Source organism: Kogia breviceps, chromosome 8 (assembly GCF_026419965.1).
Source record: "Kogia breviceps isolate mKogBre1 chromosome 8, mKogBre1 haplotype 1, whole genome shotgun sequence".
Lineage (NCBI taxonomy): Eukaryota > Metazoa > Chordata > Mammalia > Artiodactyla > Physeteridae > Kogia > Kogia breviceps.
The window spans coordinates 93924487-93946835 of NC_081317.1; the positions used below are offsets into that span (position 1 = coordinate 93924487).

General features: G+C 38.8%; 1 protein-coding gene across 2 annotated transcripts in view; it reads right to left on the minus strand.

Annotated features, from left to right (window-relative positions):
* TEX10 (testis expressed 10) overlaps positions 1–1554 on the minus strand; it is a 56906-nt gene extending 55352 nt beyond the window's left edge. Inside the window, exon 1 of one of the 2 annotated variants that reach the window (XM_059070982.2) lies at positions 1332–1554. The gene's annotated coding sequence lies outside the window, so the exon portion shown is untranslated. The remainder of the gene's footprint in view (positions 1–1331) is intronic. The other variant, XM_059070983.2, reaches the window with a different exon arrangement.
* Between the last annotated feature and the right edge of the window lie 20795 nt (positions 1555–22349).

The window sequence follows — 22349 nt, forward strand, 5'->3', positions numbered from 1 at the left end:
GAAAACTAAGGCCCTAATACTCACCTGGTCTCTGTTAATTAAGCAAGCACATTTTGTGAGTTTCCCCTACAATTTTATTACTAGCTAGTATCAGAGATGAAAACAAATGGAACAAGACATTCAGAAAAATCGATGAATTAACCCACCACCCTCCAATTCTCTGTGCTATCTTGAGCCACTATCTGATAAGTGTCCAACACACAGTATACTGTCAAGCTTATGCCATATTACCCACCACTTTGTATTAATCACCCTACAGTTCTCCGTTAGGAAAAGTGGGCTTATTAATCACTCTACCGTTTCCGTTAGGAAAAGTGGGCTTATCCGCCCCTTCATGACTTTTCAAGCTAGTAAGATGATTTTCATGGTACACAGGGTACATTTTCATACTAGGAACTAAAAGTTCTACAGCAACTTGTTATTTTCGCTTAAAATAAAGATTTTTCATAGTACAGCAAATCAAACAGTCCGACTAAGCCACTTTTATAGTAGCTGGTATCGAATAAGAAGGTAGGAAGTCCAGCCTCAGAGGCTGAGCTCTCACATCACTAGACCAGGTGAGCCTCAAAAGCTTTAAAACTGAATTTCATAAACTCCAGCTGCAAGCCTTCTAATTTAAACAAAAGGGAGATTCTAGCCTATCAGGATTTCGACCTAACCGAATCCCAGTTAGTTTGTCTGCCACCTCATTACCTTCCCCTGATTTCCAACTTCTTTCCCCTGCCAAAAAAAGAATCAAGAAAGCACACTGTACTCGGCCTTTGGTAATTTCCTCTCCAACCCTTTACGCTCACGAGTTCCTCCAAACTCTACCTAGGGGGCCAATCGGAGGCACCAGACTTCCCAAAAAACAAATACCACAGACTGGGGCTTCATACAGATCGCTTAACCGTCCACACCTGGACGGCGAGAGGGCCGATTAGGAGAGACAGCTGCGCATCTCCACCCCCAGACTTTGGTCCCGCAACCCAGAAGTGAACACACCGCGGTTTTAAGAAACTATCTTTCCTGCTCCTTCCGGAGACGGCGGTCAGGACCACAGTCGGGGAAGCTGGGCCCAATCAACGTAACCCGGCCTAAAAGTCTCCTAGACCCGAAACCGCGCGAACCCGCCCCGCCCAGTCACTTGAGGCGCTTCAAAAGCCCGCGGGGCGCCCCGCACCCACACAGCCCCTCTCCGCACCGAGGCCCAGCTCTGCAGGGACGCAGACTGGCCTCAGCTGCCCCTGCCCGCCTGGGCCGCGGACTGGGGGGCGACGGCCCCACGAGCCGTTCCGCTCGTCGTCCCGCGCCCAGGAGAGGGCCCGGCCAGACTGGCGGCGGCAGCTCACCTGAGGGCCCGGCCGGGACCGGGACACGGAGGCAGGTGGAGAGAACGTCTGAGGAGGTGCCCACGGGGAGACGGCGTGCACCACCGGCCTCAGGCTCTCGGCCCCGGAGCGTGTTTTCAAATCTCCTCGTCTTCACGCGGCCGCGTCTCCTTCCGCCGCCCGGAAGCCAGGGCCCCTCCCCCATCGCGCCGCGCTCACGTGACCGCGGCCCGCAGCCGCGCGCAGCCGGGGAGGAGGGAGCGGGAGCGATAGGCCCGGCCCCCGCAGGAGGGGGCCGGCGCCGGAAACCCCCCGCGCTCCGGGAAGCCAAGAGAGGAGAGCGCCCGGTCCAAGGACAAAGCTTGGATCTAGGTCCAGCCCTGAGTTTCCCGGGTGGCATGCGTTTCTGGGGAGTGTCGCCCTGGTTACAGCTAGTTAGGAGCATGCCTTTTCTCTCCTCGCTAGACCACTGTTATTCAGACCTAGAGACATTCAAAGAAGAGTATAAATTGAACTGAATTAAGAAAGAGAAAAGTTTAGCACTGCAAGGACCTTAGAATTCCTGGGAACTTTAACCTGGATGGAGCAATTAAGAATTAGTTGACGACAGAGGGCAAAATACACCTAGTAGTTGGAGCCAGAAAGTCTTAGGTGAGGATTTTCCCTAATATTTTAGTTTCTCAGCACTGAGGTTCCTGCTACTGAAATCAGGGGGGCCCAGGGAAGTTAGAGAGAAATTTAAATGCCTAGAAAGGGGATGAGAAAGCAAAGAGAATGCGTCTTTGGAAGATAGCCTTGTCAAAGACTGGCAGGTGGCATGGAGGGAAGAGCCCCAGGTATGGATTTTAGAACTTGATTCAAATTTGTTTCTGTAGTTTACCAGATTATAAGACTCAGTAAAGCTGACAAGGAATGAGCCTCAGTTTGCTGGGTAGGGATTCAGAGCAATGATGTCTGAGGTGGGGAGAGACCCAAGCACTGGGACTAAGATCATGCATATTCTATGATCAGACACAAAGAGGCAGTCCCAGACACCCTGGCAATACAGCCATACTACCACAATCTGCCTGTTTTTTTTAAATAAATTTATTTATTTGCTTGGCTGTGTTGGGTCTGTTGCTGCGCGAGGGCTTTTTCTAGTTGTGGGGGCGAGCGGGGGCTACTCTCTGTTGCGGTGGCAGTCTAGTGTCTTACCCCTACAGTCTAATCCTAGCAGGGCAGTTGTGTGATTATTTAAAAATCCAAGTCAGATCTTTTTCTCAAAACCTCCCGATAGCTCCCCATTTATTTCGGAGTAAAAACCAGAGTCCTTGATGGCCTCAAACTGTGCCATGTTCTGACACATCCTCTTAACCTCTGGGTATTCCTCCTACCACTCTCTCTTTTGCTCTGCTCCAACCACTCTTGCTTCTTTGCCTGTGGCAAATTGGGCCTGGTGATAATGCAGCTGACAGAAATGTGGCCTGGCTAAAGGAAGCAAGTGTTCAGCAATAGCCAACTGTTGCCGTGAGGGAATGCATATCTCATTTTCAAGAAAAAATCAGAAATCCAGAAGTGTTTACAAGAAATGTGATCTTTAAATACTGGTAAGCAAGTACATCTTTTTCCTGTTTTAAAACACTGGGTGGGCCAAACGAAATACTTACAAGCAGGTTGCCAGTTTACAACCTCTGGTTTAAATCATGAAAAGTATGTACCTAAAAATAGATTTCTAACTCCAAGTGATGAACTCAATAATTACAAGAATTGTCTGCTTAACTGAGCCAGAATAGACCTTTGATAAATAACAAGCATATAACTAATCAAGGGTCCTTGACCCATGCCAGAAAAACATGTACAGTGAACATTCATTCCAGAATCTGTAGGATATTCCACCTCCAAAACTCTGTGCAGTTGGCCACTTAAACCTCTCTATCAGTTTCCTCGGGCTATTATAATAAAGTATCACAAACTAGGTGACTTAAACAAAAGAAATTTATTGGCTCTCTGTTTTGGAGACCAGAAGTCTGAAATCAAGGTGTTGGCAGGGTTGATTCCTTCTGGGAGCTCTGAGGAAAAATCTGGTCCATGCCTCTCTCCAAGCTTCTGGTAGCCTTAGATGTGCCTTGGCTTGCAGATGGCATTCTCTCTGTCTTCACATTGTCTGCCTTTTGTGTGTGTCTGTGTCCAAATTTCCTCTTTTTATAAGGACACCAGTCATTTAGGGCCTGTGGCGAGCATTGCCCTCTGAGGAAGGCGCCATTAAGACCCTCATAAGCCTCAGGGCCCGATTGTACTCTCCTTGGTATGCATCTTGGACTTTATGGTATGAACGTAAAAAAGGAGATGGCCTTTGGCCAAATCGCTCCAGGGACCTGCTCAGTTACTGGGAGTCCCTGGTTCCCTAAAGCTAGGAAAAGCAACCCTGGAGGGGAAATTGGTGCCTTTGAGGGAGAAGCCGAGAAGCCAATCAACCAGCTGATGCCGATAAGGCGTGACTAAGCCGAGAAGCCAATCAACCAACTGATGCTGATAAGGCGTGACTAAGCAAATTCCCTGCTTTAGGGGTATATATATGGCTATGCTTTGTTATTAAACTTCCCTTGCAACCATCAGTTGCCTGTGCCCTTCTGATCCCATAACTTGGTGCGTTCAGTTCCCTACCCCCTCTCGTCGATTGTTGCTGCACTTTGAGGACCCGCCGCGGCTGGCGGCAAGGTCCCACCCTAATGATCTCATTTTAACTTGACTACCTCTGTAAAGACCCTATTTCCAAATAAGGTCACCTTCTGAGGTACTAGTGGTTAGGACTTCAACATATCTTTTCAGAAGGACACAATTCAACCCATAACAATCACCAAGATCTATGTCCCGGGAATTCCCTGGTGGTCCAGTGGTTAGGATTCTGCACTTCCACTGCAGGGGGCACAGGTTTGATCCCTGGTCAGGGAACTAAGATTCCACAAACTGTGTGGGGAGGCCAAAACAAAAACAGATTTGTGTCTAGAAATGTCCATATTTCACCATTTGAACATCCTCTCTTTTTTTGTCTATGCTGCGAAGCATCATAAAATTCTAACTTAAGTAACTTATTACCACACCATCTACCTAAACTTTGCAGCTTCTCCATTCTTTATACTGGGCTTCCACTTAATATTTGCTTTGGAAATAGGATACCACTGCTAAAAAAAAAAAAAAAAAAAAAAAAGTGAAACCTCTGTTAATCTAATAAACTTGATTTTATAATGTCAAGACAAATAATAAAAGCATAAACATATTAAACTGGCTTTTACATTTCAGAGCTACTACTGACACGGAAAGCAGAGACTCTTTGAAGAAAGGTAAAAAGATGAGTTCAAATTTGGTACTATAACCAGGGACAAGAGTTCAAAGTGCATTCTCCAGAAATCTCTTGCATTCTTCCTATATACTAACAAAGAAAGATCAGGAAGAGAAATTAAGGAAACAATCCCATTTACCATCTCAACAAAAAGAATAAAATACGTAGGAATAAACCTACCTAAGGAGGAAAAAAACCTGTACTCAGAAAACTATAAAACACTGATGAAAGAAATCAAAGATAACAGAAACAGCTGGAGAGATATACCATGCTCCTGGACTGGAAGAGTCAATATTGTGAAAATGACTATACTACCCAAAGCAATCTACAGGTTCAGTGCAATCCCTGTCAAATTACCCATGGCATTATTCACAGAACTAGAACAAAAAATTTCATAATATGTATGGAAACACAAAAGACCCCAAATAGCTAAAGCAATCTTAAGAAAGAAAAACGGAGCTGGAGGAATCAGTCTCCCTGACTTCAGACTATACTACAAAGCTACAGTAATCAAGACAGCATGGTACTGGCACAAAAACAGAAATATAGATCAATGGACCAGGATAGAAAGCCCAGAGATAAACCCATGCACATATGGTCACCTCATCTTTGACAAAGGGGGCAAGAATATACAATGGAGAAAAGACAGCCTCTTCACTCAATAAGTGGTGATGGAAAAACTGGATAGATACATGTAAAAGAATGAAATTAGAACACACCCTAACACCATACACAAAAATAAACTCAAAATGGATTAAAGACCTAAATGTAAGGCCAGACACTATAAAACTCTTTTAGAGGAAAACATAAGCAGAACACTCTATGACATAAATCACAGCAAGATCCTTTTTGACCCACCTCTTAGAGTAAGGGAAATAAAAACAAAAATAAACAAACGAGACCTAATGAAACTTAAAAGCTTTTGCACAACAAAGGATACCATAAACAAGATGAAAAGACAACCCTCAGAATGGGAGAAAATATTTGCAAATGAAGCAACTGACAAAGGATTAATCTCCAAAATATACAAGCACTCAGCTCAATATCACAAAACAAACAACCCAATCCAAAAATGGGCAGAAGACCTAAATAGACATTTCTCCATAGAAGACATACAGATGGCCAACAAATACATGAAAAGGTGCTCAACATCACTAATCATTAGAGAAATGCAAATCAAAACCACAATGAGGTATCACCTCACACCAGTCAGAATGGCCATTATCAAAAAATGTAGAAACAATAAATGCTGGAAAGGGTGTGGAGAAAAGGGAACCCTCCTGCACTGTTGGTGGGAATGTAAACTGATACAGCCTCTATGGAGAACAGTATTGATGTTACTTAAAAAACTAAAAATAGAACTACCATATGACCCAGCAATCCCACTACTGGGCATATACCCTGAGAAAACCATAATTCAAAAAGAGACATGTACCACAATGTTCACTGCAGCACTATTTACAATAGCCAGGACATGGAAGCAACCTAAGTGTCCATCAACAGATGAATGGATAAAGAAGATGTGGCACATATACACAATGGAATATTATGCAGCCATGAAAAGGAATGAAATTGAGTTATTTGTAGTGATGTGGATGGACCTAGAATCTGTCATACAGAGGGAAGTAATCAGAAAGAGAAAAACAAATAACATATGTTAACACATGTATATGGAATTTTAAAATGCAGTACTAATGAACCTAATGGCTGGGCAGGAATAAAGATGCAGACTTAGAGAACGGACTGGAGGGCACAGTGGGGGAAGGGGAAGCTGGGATGAAGTGAGAGAGTAGCATTGACATGTATACACTACCAAATGTAATATGGATGGCTAGTGGGAAGCTATTGCATAGCACAGGAAATCAACTTGATGCTTTCTGAAAACTGAGAGGGATGGGATAGGGAGGATGGAAGGGAGGCTCAAGAGGGAGTGGATATGGGGACATATGTATACATATAACTGATTCACTTTGTTGTACAGCAGAAACTAGCACAATATTGTAAAGCATTTATACTCCAATAAAGATGTGGAAAAAAAAATAAGTGCATTCTCTAGGAATTGATTGATAGGTTATATGCAAATCACTTGGCACACTGCCTGGCACATTGTAAGCCTTCAATAAATGGAAACAGATATTCCTATTAATGAGGTATCATTGGACCCTATTTGTGCAAAATGAAATTTTTAGTCAAGTTTCTTAGATAAAGGAACCAGTTCTGACTTTAAATTAAAAAGGATTTATTCAGAGAATATTGAGTAACACAGAAAGGCAAGGAAGGCTGCTGACCCAGGCTTGTAAAAAAGACAGGAAGGAGGGAGACCAGCCAGGAACTAGGGGTACAACAACTGTTATATCACAAAATAATTCCAAGACGTAAGAATTGAAAATGAAGAAATAAAATTGTCTACATTTCCAGATATAATTGTATGCCTAAAAAATCAACTGAAAAGCTACTAAAAACAGTAAGATAATTCAAAAAGGGTGAGGCAATATAAAATTAACATTCAGAAATCAATAGACTTCACATACACAAATAATAACCAGTTAGACGATAGGATGGAAAAGGAAGCACCACTTGCAATAGCAATCAAAAGCAATAAAATTCCTAGGACTGAATAAGAAATTGGATTAGAATACTTAACATCCTATAGATGACAACTGTCCCTAAATTAACTGGTAAATTGAATGAGATCTCTATAAATATGTCAACAGGGTTTTTTTCTAGACCTACACAAAGTGATTAAAATTTGTATATGAAAAATTAAACAAAAGGATAGCCAACAAATTTTTGAAAAAGGAAATCAATAAGGACCAACTGTATTAGATATAGATATATATTTAAAAACTTCAGTGATTCAAATATGGTTTTGGCATATGAATAGGCAAGCCAATGGGACAAAATACAAAGTCTAGAAATAGAACCAAATAAATATAAGAATTTAGTACATTATAAAGACAACATCTCATATCAATGGTATAAACATAAGTGGTTTGCACAAATAGGGAGCCATTTGGAAAGAAAGAAAGTTGGGCTCATACTTCACATATTACATTCAAAGATGTAAATTTAAAAAACAAATCCATAAAAGTCCCAGAAAACAAAATGGGTGAATTATTTTATGACTTTTGATTTCTACTAGAACTTAAAACTTAAATGCCAGGGAAAAAGTTTTTAAAATTAGATTACAGGCTTTTCCTAAAACTTTTAGAAATCTTCTGTATCACCAAAAAAAAAGAGAAAGAAAAGTCAAAAGACAAGGCAAATTTGGAAAAAAATTTTGCAACTCATATCACAGGTAAAGTATTAATTTTCCTAATATACAAAGAATTCCTAGAAACAAAGAAAAAAATCAAGTACTTGATAGAAAAATATTTATTTCCATCCTGTTTACAGAAAAAGAAACATAAATCATCCTTACATAAAAGGTATTCAACCTGATTCACAAAGAGAGAAATGCAAATTAAAAGTAAGATTTTTTTTGCTCACTTTTAAGATTATCAAAATCCAAAATTTGACAACATACTTGTTGACACTGTGGAGAAGTAGCACTCTCATATGTTGTTGGTGGAAGTATAAACTGACATAAACTCTACAGAAGATGTATTTGTGAGAATTAAGTTTGATGGGCGTAACAGTAAAACACAAGACAACAATTTACTTTCTCATGTTAAAGTTGAGATGTTAATTCCTGGCATTAAAGTCAAGATGTAGGCAGTCTAGGCATCAGGTGGCTCTGCTCCAGCAAGTCCTCAAACGCTCAGGCCACTTCTCTATTGTTTCACCAGTCTCAAGGTCACCTCATGGTTCAAGATGGCTGTTCTAGCTCCAGCCATCACACCCACATTTCAGTCAGCAAGTTAAGGGAAGGGAATGAGAAGGACATAGTCCTTCCATTTAAGGACAATTCTTGGAAGTTGCATATAACATTTCTGTTTACATCCCTTTGGCCAGAACTCATACTGTATCTATCTGTATCAGAGCTGAGAAATGTGAGGGATCTTCGGTAAGTAGTCAAAAGTGGTGGAGGGAGGTGGTACTGGCCTCTGGGAAATTCCTAATATCAAAAGCATGTCATAACATGCAAAAAATCTAAAGGAAAAGATTGAAAAATTCAGCAGTATCATTCAGGGTCTGGGGGAAACAGAAATCATGTCAGCTATTTTAATAGAGATAATTTAATATAAAGAATTGTTAACCAAGTACTCAAGAGATTGATTAGAGGGCAGAAAGAGGATCTGAGATATCACAGGAAACAACTGCAGGAAGCAGCTACCAATCCAAGGGACGGGGGAACAGAGGGAAGGAGTGGGAATTATTAAAATTTAGAAGGTTGGAGATGGGCATTGAGCTGGAGGTCAGACCCGCAGAGAGGTGCATGGTGCCAACTGGCCAGTGTCTCTGAGGTGGTGCAATGTGGCTGCTTCTGCAAGTGTTGGGAAAACTGCAAATTGGGATGCTGTTCTGAAGCTAGTTGCCACTGGGTGAAGACCAGTCGATCCAGTGATGTTGACAGGAATGCAGGACAAACAGGAATAAGCAAGTCTCTTCTTCCTCCCGTATCTTTCCAGTCTCCCTCTTCTACTTGCCACAGACAGAGCCCAGCAGGGAGCCAGCTGGCAAAGCAGAAATGGGGTTTGCAGAGTCCTAGATCCAGAGGCACAAAGCAGATTATAGAGGGGTGGGTCTGAAGCTGAGGGAAGGTAGCTTAGTAATCAGCACTTCAACTCCATGAAAATTGTAAATAATTAAATTAAATAACAAAAGCATAGGAAAAACTTTTGTACAGTATACATAGAATTTATGGATTGGGAGCAATTTCTTTAAAAATGTAGGGAACTTAAAAAAAATGTAGGGAACTTAGAAGCCATTGGAGAAAAATACAGACCTATTTCAAAACATTTAAAAAAATTAAATGTGGTATAGCAAATGATGCCATAAACATAGACAAAAGGCAAAAAGTAGCTTAGAAGAAAGATTTGCAATACATATGAAAGCTAAATTATTAGTATCTGTAATATACAAGGAGCTCTGACAAATTTTCAAGAAAATGACAAAAACACTTCAATTGAAAAGAGGGCAGGGACTTCCCTGGTGGTCCAGTGGTTAAGAATAGGTCTTGCAATGCAGGGGATGCTGGTTCACTCCCTGGTCAGGGAACTGAGATCCCACATGCTGCAGGACAACTAAGCCCATGCCACAACTAATGAGCCTGGGTACTCTAGAGCCCATGCACTGCATCTAAGACCTGATACGGCAAATAAATAAATACATATTTGAAAAAAAAAAGAGGGCAAAAGCTATGAATAACAAGTCACACACCAAAAATCCAAACGATTGATAAACTTTGCAAGCCCGGTCAATCTTATTGATTGTCAGGGAAAGGTAAAATTAAGATAACAGTGGAATATAAAGTCTCATTTATCAAATTCACAACAATTCTAAGACAATATAATACCTACTGCTGGTAGGGATGAAGGAAAAGTGTATTCTCATGCTTTGCTTTCTTCTCATACTTTGTTGGAAATATAAAATATTGCAACCATTTTGGGAAGAAGTCTAGAAATATCTTTTAAAATGTTTTAAATTCATATTCTATCAATCTAGTAATCCCATCCCCCCAGAATTTATCCCATAGATATAAAAGTATCAGTCCAAAGTATATATTTATAAGATATTTATTACAACAATATTTGAGTAGCAAAACACTAGGGAAAAAAATGAATATCAATCAAAAGGGGAATAATTGAATAAACTGTGATACATTGATCCTTACGGTGGCATTAAAAAGATTCAGTTTCATCTATACCAGTTAATTTGAAGAGGTTTTTTTCGCAATGTATTTTCAGGTAAGAAAAAGTATATATAGTCTAATCACATTGTTATGAAATAAACCAAAAATGTAAACATCAATATATGTCTGTACTTCTGTGTGATCACATAAGCATGGAGAAAGCTATGAAAAATAACGTCAGAATGTTATTAGTTACCTGGGAGGAACAGAGGGAAAGATGGGTGTGTAAACAGCAGAAAGAGATGATTGAAAGGATGGCTATCAAAAAGGAAAATAAAGTATTATTTAACACCCTAATATCAAGCATTGTTTTTTTGGTTTTTTTGTTTGTTTGTTGGGTTTTTTTGCGGTACGCTGGCCTCTCACTGTTGTGGCCTCTCCCGTTGCGGAGCACAGGCTCCGGACGCGCAGGCTCAGCGGCCATGGCTCACAGGCCCAGCTGCTCCGCAGCATGTGGGATCCTCCCGGACCGGGGCACGAACCCGTGTCCCCTGCATCAGCAGGTGGACTCTCAACCACTGCGCCACCAGGGAAGCCTTCAAGCATTGTTTTTTATTTTAACATAGTACATTGTTGAAACCAGGAAACTGAAGTTAGTACAGTACTATTAACTCATGTGTAGATCATATTTGGATTTCACCAGTTTTTACTACAAGCATTGATTTTTTTACAGCTTTATTAAAGTGTAATTGACATGCAAAACCCTACACTTATTTAAACATATACAATATGATGAGTTTGCATATATACATGTACCCGTGGTACAATCACCACAAGCAAGGTAACAGACATATCCATCATTTCCAAAAGTTTCCTTGTGTCCCTTTGCTTTTTTTTTCAAATTAAAAAACAATTTCATGGTGAGGACAATTAACATGAGATCTGCCCTCTTAACAGCTTTTAAAATGCAAAACACCAAATTGCTAACTATAGGCACGATATTGTACAGCAGATCTCTAGGACTCATCTTGCATAACTGTAACTTTATACCCACTGGCATCACTCCCCATCTCCTATTCCCCCCATTCCCTGGCAACCACCATTCGATTTTCTGCTTTTCTAAGTTTGACTATTTTCAATACCTCATGTACGTGGAATAACGCATTATTTGTCCAAGCATTGATTTTTAAATGCTTACTTAACCATATCCCCAAACTTGAGACATTAACTCACCCTGTAATAACACAGCTGTAAGTCCCATCACAAAGTTCTGAAGAAGGTTCACCTTAAGCAGTGAACTTCAATATTTTGTCTCCTAAAAGCTAAAAAGCGTTTACAAACAACTTATATAAGGAAGTACGTCCTTTAACAAATCTTTTTGAAAGTCATGTGATCATCGCAGAGGTTAAATTGCCACCTTGCAGATCCTACACATATTCATAGTCTCTGTAAATATTTTCCCACATCTCAATGTCACTTTGCTCCTCTCATCAATTCTGCTAAACAGGAAGACTGACAATTTCCCCAGCTAGAGAGTGAATAAAGGACTCTGTAGGGATTCAGATAGGCATCCTTGATCCCACTATGAGAGTCAGAATGTATAACTACCAGACTGATATCTTTATTCCCAAGGATGATAGGATTATCGCTCAAAAGTTTTAACAAATGACAGAGCTCAGCACCAAACAATCAGCACAGAGACCAGCTTTAAAATACCAACACAGCCATCTTAGTGCCTCCCAGTTGGACACCAGACTTGAGGAAACTAAGGTGCAAGGATGTGCATGTCTAGGAAACTATAAACTCTGAATCCAGATATCAAAACCCCTACATTTACAGGGAAAGAAGTAAGACAGTCTTCCTATTATAGCCAACTAAAGAAAACTTTAAAATTAGAAAATGGCCATTGCAGAGCCTGGGGCATTATTTCTAAAATACTATCCTTAAAACAGCATTTTGGGGTTTTCATGGTGGCACAGTGGTTGAGAATCCTCCTGCCAATGCAGGGGACACGAGCTCGAGCCCTGGTCCAGGAAGATCCCAGATGCCGCGGAGCAACTAAGCCCATGCGACACAACTACTGAGCCTGCGCTCTAGAGCTTGTGAGCCACAACTACTGAGCGCACGTGCCACAACTACTGAAGCCCGCATACCTAGAGCCCATGCTCTGCAACAAGAGAAGCCACCTCACTGAGAAGCCCGCACACCACAACGAAGAGCAGCCCCTGCTCGATGCATCTGGAGAAAGCCTGTGTGCAGCAACAAAGACCCAACACAGCCAAAAAAAAAAGGGCAGAGACCTGAATTTTACTGAGATAGTATTGTCTTATGCTTTATTAGTAATGAATTTCTGTTTAGTAAATGTCCCATAATTATGTCCCAGACTTGCTTTCTTATAACCTAGTAGTGAGGTTAAGGAGGCATAGTTAATCTTCATCCACTCTAATAGACACTTCACTAATCTACCAAAAAGGACCTTATAACTGTGCCTGAAAAATTGGCTTAGGGCAGCTCTTAGTAGGGTGTTTGGGGGAACACTAAACCCCAAGAGGCTCATTTGAAGAAAGAAGACTTACATGATTAAATAAACTTAGGAAATGTTGCGTGGTTCATTCCCCTCTTGGGAGTGTATATTATCAATTTAAAGGCTCTGAGAAATTGTGGATAAAGCAATATATTTTATTTTCATTTATCCAGCATTTCCCAAACTTATTTGATTAAAGATTTTAACATTTCATGAGAATAATATTTTGTGGAATACATATTTAGAACAGAATTTTCCAGAGCTCTGGTGAAAATCTTAGCTGTGAAGGGGAACTTTAGGATAAGTAGGCAAATCAGTTTGGCATTTCTGACTTCAAACTTACTTTAACTGTATTTGTTTGTACTATTAAATGTAAAGAATTTGAATGGATTTACCAACAGTCATCAAGGATTGTCAGAAGGTGTTCAAGTTCCTACTTGAAATTTTAGCTGCATTTGACAGCTCAGTCAGAAATTCTTTTTTTAATATTTATGTATTTATTATGGCTGCACTGGGTCTTATCTGTGGAATGCAGACTTCTTTGTTGTGGCATGCATGTGGGATCTCATTCCCCCACCAGGGATCAAACCCAGGCCCCCTGCATTGGGAGCTCAGAGTCTTACCCACTGAACCATCAGGGAAGTCCCTCAGTCAACAATTCTTTACTTAGAATTCTCTTAACATAATTCTTAGCGAATGAAACATAGGTTCAAACAACTGCATGTTAATGTTAAACATCAATTCTCTGGGACATACCGCAGTAAATGGAAAGATCAGGCTCTAGAGTTAAGCTCCCTGAGTGGGAATCCCAGTCCACAACGTTTTGGCATTATGACTCTGGCTAACAACCTCTCCAGGTCCTTAGTGTAAATGAATACTGTTTGAAAGACCAAATTTCTGAGACAAAAAAGAAAGGGGGCATTAATTTTAAATGTTAATTCACACTATTATTACATTTTTCATTTTACCTAAAATTACCATTGCACTTCCAAGTAGCTTCTGACAAATTTATTTTTCTCCAATGAAAAAACTGATTATTCTTATACAGAGTATGATTTCTTATAAAAGATTCATATTTTAATATTATCCTTTGGGATATATACATATATATTTTTAAAATAAAATTTCTATATAATGATTGCAAAATAAATTTTGCTATTTCTCATCTTTTCATTTCAAAACACTTATGATTTTCAAAAACTTGCCTCTCAAATAATTGATTTCTCTGTGGGGTTTTTCATAGTTTTCAAGAGTTTGAATATTTCATCACTTTTATCTTCAGCTAATTTTTAAAACCATTTTAGAGATAAGGTTTCTCTTTTCATGATCAGAGGCCATTCCACCTGCAGGATAGAACGATATTCTAAGAGAGCAGAAGAAAATTATTTGAATTCCTATTATTTTGGTTCTGTGAAGTAACAACTGGCAACCTTTTTTCTTTTCTAGGAGAGAAAAGCTCTCTATAAATATTATTTCACTCTATTTCAATGGATTCATGAGATGAGCAACAACTGCATTGATGTTTTGAAAGGAAACTGTGCTCCAGAGGTCTTTGGAGGGAAAACTGCTGGTAATTTGTGTCAGTACCTTGGTAACTTCACTAACGTGCCTACAGGGTCTGACTCTTTACCCCCGGAAGGCTTAAAGGTTAGCTAAGGCAGGCTTAGAGTAAGCTTACATTAACCAAGCTCAAAGGAGCTAGTGCCTAAAGGCTGAGTGTCAATGTTTGGATTTATAATAAAAATACACCTGCTACAGAGACCAGAACACTCAGGGCAATAAGCCTAGCACATTTGCCTCCAATAGGCACATTTCCATGGGACAAAAGAAAAATTATGACCACAGGCCTGAATAGTAGACATGGAAATGGAACAAAAGGAATAAGTTAACTTGAATGATTACTAGTAAGAGACCTAATACAGCCACTTTCAAAATTGGGTTAGATTTGCCACTGGGAAAGTGATTTCTGAAATTTTCCAAGTAAGTTTCTTCCCCTGAGTCGTGTTAAATGAGTACAGCCAAAATTTTCTTTAGGAATTTCCCTTTTCTTTTTCTTTTGTTTAAAAGACCCATCAATTCCTCTTCTGACTGACACATTCTTTCTTTAGCTATAAAAATAAATTCAATTTAGCTTCAGTCTTGCAATGCAGAAGCCTGTCTTTCTTTTTAAGTGACACATCCCTAACTCAAAACCAGTAGGTGGTTTTTGTACTTTAAAAACTGGAATGTTATTTCCTTTATTTGTAATTTCTATTTGGGCCTCCCCATCACCACCTCCCCCACACATGTAAATCTGCCCTTATAATGTGATCATCACCATTAATTATACAGTTGTACAAAACCAGAATCAGGAACTTAAAAGTTTCCTTTTGAATACTCAGGCAAAACAAATTTATTTTATTGTGAGATATAAGATATGCTCATAAATTCTGAGACCTTGGAAGAATACCATCTTTATAATTTATGAATCTTAATAGATTTTTCATTTTACTGTCACTAAATCTAAATTCTAAATTTTGATTCTGTTTTCAGTGTGGAACTCAGATAATAGAAAACACAAATGCTCTTATTCGTCTTTACGGAGCACAGGAAAGTACAAAGAACATCTTGAAGCAAAATATCAATTTTTAGGTTAAGAAAATAAATACACACATTCATATACTCACAAATATATGCACATCTATATCAGTTTCAACCTTAAATCAGAAAAATATTTCAAATTAATGTTTTCCCTTTTCTGCACGACTTAGTCTTTTTGTACGAAATATGATTACAGGGACTAATAATTACAAAATAAGAAAGCTAACTTGTCTTTAGTATCAACCAAACCAAAACAAAACAAAATGCAGAAGCCTGCAGAGAGTTTATTTGGGGTCCTAAGAATTGCAATTTGGGACACAGAGATTCAGGTAAAACCAAAACAGTGTTCTGGGGAAGAGAGTTAGGCTCATGCAAAAGGCATGAGGCTGTACTCTGACATGAAAAAGGAAATATTTGTCCTTAAGGGGTGGCTGTCGCCAGTCATTTTAGGGTAAAGGTCAGATATGTAGAGAAGCCGTCATGACTTATTTTAGGGTAAGGGCTCCATAAGTATCTTGAGATGCTGGCAGACATTCTGGAAACCTTGGTTAGGACAATAAGTGGTCAAAAGGTTAAACTCCATCCAGGCTGAGACTTGTATAAGTTATGCTTCCTTAGTGGCCTCCTTCCTCCATTTTAGTGAGCTCTCTCAGCAATACCAACTCCACTTTAATTTTTCTCCCACATTAGCAAACGGTTCCCAGATATGTCCTATTTATACAGGAGTTAGTTTCTTTGTGAAGCAGTAAATCAGATGTTTGGAGTTAGAAAAGACCTAAGAGTATTGTCACTCTGTCCTAACACAACAGCTATGCTTCAGTCCTCCTTCCTTCTTTGGAATCATTTTCATGACCCAGGATGGAAAAATATACCTAAGCATCTAAAACTTTGAAAAATAACCAGGAAGTTTAGGAAGAGCAAAGGGCACAAGTGCCAAATTCTATTCAGGTTTATTCTTTTCATTTGTACATAAGAGTGAAGTAGGGACTTCCCTGGTGGCGCAGTAGTTAAGAATCTGCCTGCCAATGCAGGGGACACGGGTTCGAGCCCTGGTCCGGGAAGATCCTACATGCCGCAGAGCAACTAAGCCCGTGCAACACAACTACTGAGCCTGCGCTCTAGAGCCCATGTGCCACAACTACTGCAGCCCGTGCGCCTAGAGCCCGTGCTCCACAACAAGAGAAGCCACCGCAATGAGAAGCCCACGCACCACAGTGAAGAGAAGCCCCCACTCACGGCAACTAGAGAAAGCCCGCGCATGGCAGCAAAAAAAAAAGAGAGTGAAGTAACTGGATTATATAAATTATACATGTGTAAAATATAATATATGGTAACAATATCTATTATAGCTCTCTCTCTTTAAGCTATATGTGGAGAAGGCAGAATGTAGTGAGTGAGAGCAGTGCTGGAAGCAGGCTACCCGATAAAATTCCCTGCACCGCCATTTGAAAGTTGTATGACCTTGAGCAAGTGATTTTATATTTATGTACTTTAGTTTCCTCATCTACAAAATGTGGGTAATGTTAGTACCTATTGTATTGGTCATTGTGAGGACGAACGGATATATAGAGACAGAAAGAGAGAGAAGGAGAATTGGACATAATTCCTGTTGTAAAGAGGCAAAACTTTACCCATCTTAGGTTTTCCACTGGGACTCTAGCAAAAAGACAGATTAACAAGAGAAAACCAGTTTATTAACACCTGCAGTACACATAACACATCATGGGGTAGAAATCTAAACAAAAAGTGACACAAAATGACAGCTTAAAATTCCTGCTTACAGAGCATCTTCAACAATGAACAATAAATTTGTAGAGAAATGACAAGATAAAGGAAAGAAGTTTAGGCTTCCAAGGTCAGCCAACTGTGGGAAAGTAGGTATGGGAGGAAACTAATGGAGTAAGATTTATTTGCAGTTTCCTCTGGGCTGATAAGAATGTCTTCTCTCCTCCTGGTACAGGGAGGAAACCTTGCACATGGGAGTTTTATCTCCTACTTTCAGAAAGAAAAATGAGGGTCAGAGCATCCTTCTTATATCTGCTGTTTCCTAAGTGTCTTTAATCAACATGCCAAAGCAACATATTTTGGGGTGACATATTCTGGTTTCCTTCACTGTTATGTAATATGACAATATCAAATGGTAGCAAGGAAGTAGAGTAACAGGAATTCTCATATTTTGCTGGGAGCTCTATAAAATGGTATGCCCACTTTTGAAAACCATTCTTCAGTTTTTTATCAAGTTTAATGTATACTTACTGTATGATGCAGTAATTCCACTCCTAGGTATTGACACAAGAGAAATGAAAACTTACCTTCATAAGAAATTTTGTTCAAGAATGCTCATAGCAGCTTTATTCATAACTGGAAATAACCCAAATGTCTGTCAACAGGGAATGAATAAACAAATTGTGATATGTTCATACTACTCACCAATAAAAAGGAAGGAACAGCTGAAACACACAATGACATAGATATATCTCACAGACATTATTTTGATCAAAAGAAGCTAGATACTACAGAGTACATATTGAAAAATTCTATTTCAGTGATTTTAACAATGGACAAAACTACAATAATTTGTAAACTAGTTTTTAGAGACTGAGCAGTGGTTACCTCTCATAGGGTAGGAAGGAATGACTTGAAAGGTACACAAGGGAACTTCTGGGATGACAGAAAAGGTCTATACTTTGGGATGTGGGTTACACAGAGACATACATTTGTCAAAGCTCATCAAACTATATTCTTAAGATGTGTGCATGTCACTGTTTTAAAAGCTAAGAAGAATTATATCTTTATGGAATAAGCAGATACTTCACCTCCTCTATTTTTAAAAATTTATTTATTTATTTATTTAACATTTATTGATCATTTATGCTGAACAGTTGTTTTTTATTTTTGCTAAACATTTCTTACACTTTGTTACAAGCACTCTCATATAATTTATAATTAGTCTATGGTTTAGGTATTATTATTATCACTATTATATAGCAGTATATAATATAAATAAACAAAATAATAATAAACATAAGTTATTACAGCAATATTTTGTTTATTAACAAGTTAAATAACTTAACCAAGCTCACACAACTAGTAAGAGATATTGCTGGAGTTAGAAGTCTTATTGCTTTCAAAGCTATCCTGTCCTCCATACTTCAGATTGAGTATATGATGTAATCCCATAACTAGAACAAATCATGTTAACTCTAGTTCACTGCTACATGTATTTTTAAAAATTATTGTTTTAACAATAGTTGAGACATGGAAATAACCTAAGTGTCCATTGATGGATGAATAGATAAAGAAGTTGTGGTACATATATATATAATGGAATATTATTCAACCATAAAAAATGAGGAAATCCTACTATTTGTGACAACATGGATGGAACTTGAAGACATTATGCTAAGTGAAATAAATCAGATAGAGAAAGACAAATACTATATGATTTCACTTATACGTGGGATCTAAAAGAAATAAAAACAAAAACAACTCATAGAAAAATATATCTGACTTGTGGTTAGCAGAGGTGGAGGTTTGAGGGGGAAGGAAATGGAGGAAGGTGGCCAAAGTGTACAAACTTCCAATTATAAGATAAATAAGTACTAGGGATGTAATATACAACATGATGACTATAGTTAACCTTGCTGTATGATATGTAGGAAAGTTCTTAAGATGGTAGATCCTAAGAATTCTTTTTCTTTATTCTTTTCTTTTTTATTGTATCTGTATGAGAAAATGGAGGTCAGCTGAACCTATCGTGGTAATCATGTCACAACATACGTTAATCAAACCATCATTCTGTATGCCTTAAACATATACAGTGATGTATGTCAATTATTTCTCAATGAAACCCAGGGAAATATTCCTTTTTAAATTTTGACATAATTGCCAAGTTCTGACCTACAGAACTGTGAGATAATAAATGGGTATTGTTATAAGCCACTATGTGTGTTTGTGGTAATTTGTTACAGCAGCAATAGAAAAATAATACAGATGTCTTGCTCTTCTTTAGACTGGGCATCAGCCACTGCCAAAGCCCTTTCCAAGCAGGATGAAATACTAACACTCAAACATCTAGTACCATGCAATATCCACATTAGGAGTTAAGTACACTTTTCAAAAAATTTTTTTAAAAAGTGTTTTACTGAAGGATCTTTTCGTGGCTAGGAGCAGAAAGCTAGTCAAACTACTCAAATTAAAGGGAGTTTGTTGTAAGAATATAAGAGGAAATCTCATGGACCACCAGCACAGCTAATGAACCCAGTCATTCCACAAAGGAAAAGGGTTCCAATAGCATTCCTTGAAAAGGTTCCCCTCACACCTTCAAGCCAGAGCAGAGTCAGGGTGAACACAAAAATAGGTCATTGTCAACAAATTAGTTAAAATTAAATGCTTCATTTCCATGCATACTCTGCACATTCATGGCTCATTTGCTAAAGCCTTCTATAAACCTGGTTATGTAGGAGCTATGTAATTTAGGATTTAAACACATATCTACAGCGGTGACACTGGTGGGAAAACGGGGAAGCGGGGTGCAGAGTAGTACTTTGGATGGAAGTAGAATTCATGGGTCTTCATGATGGATTGGGTGTAGGGGTGATGGAGAAGGAAGAACTGCATGATTCCCAGGATTTTATCTCCTCTGTAAGCTCCAGGAGGACAAATAATCTTTGTTTTCCTTATCACTGTATCTATACTATTCCACCCCTAATAGGTGCTCAATAAAAACATTTGTTGTTCAGTGATAGAAAACCACTGCATATTTCTTTTATGCAGTGGGAATGACAGGATCAGATTTGGGATTCAGTTAGCTAACATTGGTAGCAGTGTGGAGGCTGAGCAAAGTTGAGGGGGTGTGGCAGAGACTGAGAGCTGTCTGTCCAAGTCCAGTCTCCTTTTCTTCCTGAGCATACAACCAGACTACATTTCCAGCCTCTGTTGAGTTCGGTATGGCCATGTGAATATGTTCTATGCAAAGGAATGTGAGATGGAAGTTATGGAAGTGTGTGCACTTACTTCCATCCCAGCAACTTTAGACCAGACTAAGACTTTTTCTACTTTCTCTTGCTGGTAAAAAATCAGAACCCAGCCTTAATTTTGCAAATGAGGAAAATATCCTAGCCGGTGGCAGAGACCTAAAACAGAAAGAGTTTGGACTGAATCACTATATGGAGGAGAGTCATCTGCTGACTTGGAAACCTACTCTGGAATGAGATGAGAAATGAACTTATTGTTCTTTAAGCCACTAAATTATGTAAGTCTTGATTTTCTATCAACATAGCTATCTTTATTAATTCAGGGTGGGAGGTAGAGAGTAACACTGGGAACATGACTATTTTAATAACCCGAGTAAGAGACGATGAATACCTGTGATAGGATTGGGGAGTAGATGAAGAAAAGATATGGAGCTATTTATAAATACACTCAACATGATTGCTTTCATTTCAAATTTCTTAAAATGCTGACACTTCCTTAGCTCATTACTGGGTTTCCTGCAAGGAGACTTTTTTGTCCACCAGTTAACTAAAACTTTTCTTTCAAAAATTATTAGACACAACCACACACATTCAACTTCTAAGCAAGGAAAAAAAGAGTAGAAATCCATATCTAGAAGCATTTGGAAAATATAATATTCAAACAAATGAGAGACATTAGTGACAAAGAATAGACTCAATTGTTGAAACGATGTGATAAAAGACAAAAGAATGCAAAGTCTATATAATGATTTGAAGTGGAGAAAGATGTGGAAGGCTCTTCACTTTTTTTGAGGGGGAGACAGTAGATATTTGTTAATATTTGTAAAGATCATTTCCCACCCCCCCTTTAGTAGACAATAACTATTGGTTATTCGTAATGTCCCCAATTCAAAAACAACCTAAAGGCTCAACAATAGGGATTTGGCTAAATCGAGTATAGTAAATTCATATAAGGAAATAGTCTGCAGTCACTTCAAACTGTAACGTACATAACACTTATAAAAATGATAATATTGAGTATACAGTTTTTTTTGTTTTGTTTTGTTTTTTGCGGTACACGGGCCTCTCACTGTTGTGGCCTCTCCCGTTGCGGAGCACAGGCTCCGGACGCGCAGGCTCAATGGCCACGGCTCAGGGGCCCAGCCGCTCTGCGGCACGTGGGATCTTCCCGGACCGGGGCACGAACCTGCGTCCCCTGCATCGGCAGGCGGACTCTCCACCACTGCGCCACCAGGGAAGCCCGGGTATACAGTTTTTTTAAAGATTAAAACACAGTAAATATAATATGTTCCCATTCATTTGCATTTTTATGAGTATGTAGAAAATAGTCTGGATGAAATCTCACCAAAATGTTAGAGGTAGTTATCTATGACTGTGTGATTAAAGGTGGTTTCTTTTCCTCATTTTTATTTAGATAAAAATTTACTATTTTTTCTAAATTAACATGTATTACTGAGTAGTTAAAATTAAAAATAAAAGGATGCTCGATATCACTAATTATAGGGAAATGCAAATCAAAACCACAATAAGATACCTCCTCACATGAATTAGAATGGTTACTATTAAAAAAAAATAAAAAGCCCAGAAAATAACAAGTGTTGGTAAGGATGTGGAGAAATTGGAACCCTTGTGTAGTTAGGAATGTAAAATGATGCAGTCACTATGAAAAACAATATGGGAATTCCTCAAAAAATTTAAAATAGAATTACCATATGATCCAGCAATTCTACTTCTGTGTATATACTCCAAAGAATTGAAAGCATGGTGTCAGAAAGATATTTCTACACCCATTTTCATAAGAGTATTATCCACAATAGCCAAAAGGTGGAAACAACCCAAAGTATTCATCAATGAATGAATGAATAAACAAAATGAGGTATATACATAGAATGGAATATTAATTATT